This window comes from Lineus longissimus, chromosome 3 (assembly GCF_910592395.1).
Source record: "Lineus longissimus chromosome 3, tnLinLong1.2, whole genome shotgun sequence".
NCBI classification, from domain to species: domain Eukaryota; kingdom Metazoa; phylum Nemertea; class Pilidiophora; order Heteronemertea; family Lineidae; genus Lineus; species Lineus longissimus.
In genome coordinates this window covers 18775731-18779435 of record NC_088310.1, presented here as the reverse complement: position 1 = coordinate 18779435, position 3705 = coordinate 18775731, and the positions used below count along the sequence as shown (strand labels likewise).

At 42.6% G+C, this 3705-nt stretch overlaps 1 non-coding gene across 1 annotated transcript; it reads right to left on the bottom strand.

Moving 5' to 3' along the window:
• Positions 1 to 2998: 2998 nt before the first annotated feature.
• Positions 2999 to 3070, bottom strand: Trnap-ugg (transfer RNA proline (anticodon UGG)). Its single transcript has one exon. It is a non-coding gene; the product is annotated as a tRNA-Pro (tRNA).
• Positions 3071 to 3705: the final 635 nt, after the last annotated feature.

Below are 3705 nucleotides of genomic sequence, written 5' to 3'. Positions count from 1 at the left end.
AGTTGTGATACAGCTTTCGCTCTTCTTTGTCACATTATGAATAGACCGAGGCATTTGCCTTTGATATCATCAATATCACTTTAAGGTGCTTATTGCTCATAAGACGTTGAAAATAACTGAAGATTGACAATGTATTTCTATCAGCAGATGATCCAACTAGAATAACATGTATTTGACGACAGCCGCAACTTTCTCTTTCCGTTTATACCATTGGTTGTTTACACGACTTCATGCTTAAAATCTGAGAGAAGATACTGATGGGGGAAGCTATAACGGGCAAAATATCTTGTCAGAAGAACCCCTGATTGTTTCATTCTGAAGTTGAGGTATGGTGCAAATAACGTAGGAGGGCACCTTTCGAAAGTGCACATAAGTAGGCTGCAACATTTCTGCTAGGGTTTGCAGCGCGGGATACTTTTTCTGTACTTTTAATCTTCGCAAAATACACCTTCTGTGGCCTTGCAGACGATTATTAATAAAGTCATATAGATGTAGTCTAATCTCAGGAATGCTGGAGCCAAGGTTATAGCAACATATAACTTCCACGGAGGAATCCAAACTGCTGAGTCGCGGCTGAGTCATACCAAGCGCACTTCTAAATAATTCAAAACCATTTCAAGTTTTACCAGCGTTTTCAGAGAAATTTACAACTATGCTAATTTCACTGCTGCCTCCATAAATTGCGGCAATGAATCTTTTGTTGATTAATTAATAAAATTGTTTATTGTCGACGGCTTCCAGGGTTGTTTCTTGGGGATTGTAATCAGCTCTTGCTTGTGATGAAACATTATTCGCGCGGTAATAGTAGCGTGACGAGGCGGTCTTGTCTAATCCAACAATGTTTAGCGAAAAACTATACATACAAAAATCAAATAACTTTATCATCGTTACAATATTGGAAGTGACTATTTGGCAAGCCCGGCTTACCAAACAGCGACTTTTTCTTGTCCTGAACGGAGAGCCGAACTCATTGATATTAAAGTAAAGTCTCCAGCTCGCCAAACAGGGTAGATTTTTTACCTGTTTGGCAAGCCCGGCTGGCCGAACAGGGTGGCTTTTTAGTGCTGTTTGGCAAGCGACTCTCCAAACAGGACAAAAAAAGATGCCTGTTCGGCGAGCGGCTTGCCAAATACACCCGGCCTACAATATTTATGATCTGGGGTTAAATGGGCAACTTTCTACTGAATAGCAAACTTTGGATGAATCTCCGAGCTAAGTTTCACCGCTCATTTAGTTTTCCTTCCTCAATAATATACGGTAAGGCGGTACAATTAGACTATAGAGCCTCTGTTTGCCTTGATGTTTCTCTGTCTCGATGTTTTCTACACTGCAGTGTCTTGACTATTTTATCGGGGGTATCATCCACTTTACCTAACAGGATATGATTGCATCTGTCTTCTTTTATGTTGCTGTTGACATGCCTGCTTTGAAGCCAAAGAGCAACGTGTCAACAATATTCCATCAAGCGTGTTCAGGTTCTTCCAGGGTTTCTGTTTGTATTTTTCTCATAATCGCATCTGAGAGCTGGATAACGGGCCGACGCACCCCTCAATGGGTCCTATTTCAGGGGGTAGTTCCGTTAGGCCATTGACAGGAAATAAAAAATAATGGGGACTGGCAGATGGCATATTATAGCAGAGGTAAAACTGGATATCGTAAAGTAGTTTACAACAATGTCGACTGGCAGATGGCACGCCGCTACACCCAGTTCCTTTCGGGAAATGACTCATGAAACGTCTCTCCAGAATATCAAAAACTCCAACTCAATCAAAGGTGCACGTCTTACGGAATCTATCTGCATTCACCTCAAAGAAAATGCAACAGGCGAAACGATTTGTCTATTCAGGCGTTTAGGCAAACACGAATCTGAATGTCCGGAAACCCCATATGAATCCTAAACAAGATGCTAATCACGGGTCCCCGAGAGGAAGGCGCTAACCCCGGCGTTAACCCTGTTTCCCTCCAAGGCATTTGTGCATTCTGAGTAATTAGTCAGCCTACTGGGTATGTCGTCACCCAAAGGATGCACGGGGTCTCGTCGTTATTTGATTACGGGCTTGTTACGGGAACCTGACCTTTTCATTTTCTTAGCAATCCTCGGATTCTCTGAAGGATATCTAATGAATGCTAAGCGAATCGTCCTTCAACGTGTTCCCGAATCACAAATTTGACACATTGGACCAAGGTACGCTCTTGGACCAAGCACCGGGCTAGCGTGAATGCAGCTGTTTCTTTCACGGGCAATGACGGGAAAGCTATTGTTTTAAATCATATTTGAAGCCGAGGTAGAACATATATGGCAGAGCAATGAAACCCCCTAGAAAATATATCTTTACCATTTAAGTTGTTGATAGTCACCAGTATTCATCCTGAATGGTGCTTTAGTCACTTTGAGGAAGTTAAGAGATTTCAATCTCCTATCAATGGCAGATGAACCGGTTTACCAGATCAAGGCTGGGGCATTTCGTTTTGGGGCAGACTGAATGTATTTGCCAACAATTCCCCACAAGAGCAAAGAACCACCTCAGATTACCAAACAGACCAACAGGGACGACCATCGTACTCTGGTCACGCCGCGGGTGCGACAGTATGTGAGTACATATCAGCATGTTTTACTCGATGAGTAACCACGGCGATTAATCAGACCCAAGGGAGTCGTCATCACAAAATGACTCGGAAGTAAGAGAAAATATTATTTCGTTTTGCGATTTCTCAAGGTTCCAGGGGGAGAGTTTAAATACATAGAGAAAGCGTGTCATCGCCGGAGGAGCTAAAGTGATTTCAGATCTATCTGTAATTGAATTTTGCTTGGTAAATGTGGATTCGCACACTGATGCTCTTCTGTAATCTTGTTTGGAACAATCTGTTGCGCCACTTGTTGCTGAGTCAGTCAACTCTCTGGTATAACTGAAAAGACGAGTCCATATTTTATCAGATTTCAAAAATATAACCAGAAAATGTCTTCCTGTTCAACCACCGAACACCAAAATAAAAAGCAGGGCTCAGCCGGGATTTGAACCCGGGACCTCCCGCACCCAAAGCGGGAATCATGCCACTAGACCACTGAGCCTCCGATGACGGCACTTTAAACTTGAATGTTAGCATTCTTATATGAAAGAATGAAATAGGTCGTTCATTGTCTACTTTGAAAACATAATTAACATAATTAGACATTATCTTAAAGGCCTCGTTCGTTAAAAGTTTGAAACTTTCCGATTGCATACATGTACATGTACATACGTACTGAATATTGCCGTTTGGTAGACAGATATACAAATACTATGAATACCAAGTTCCAGCAAATTTGCATGCATAATAACTGCACGACAGCACTTTGCCTGCATTTCTTTTCCTCAGCCACCAGTAAATGTGAACGGCGTACATCTTTAAACAACCGCTACGAATATCGCGACTGTAGTTCAATCAGAAATCATGGAGATGACATCTCTTTACTGCCACTCTCAGCCAGGTCAGCAGAGCCAGTGTCAGCTTTATATTTCAGCCACTGGTTGAGATACAGATCTCAAGGACAAGAGCTCGGCCATAGCTGCTGGTAACTGCAACAGTTCAATGATATCGAGACCAGTGGCGCGTCAGCGGCAATGTCGGGCGGCAATGAACAATTTCACTCGAGGTTCCCTCCCTAAGGATCTGTGTTCAAATCCATCGCCTGTCCGCCAAAACCATATAATCCAGAGGTCAATG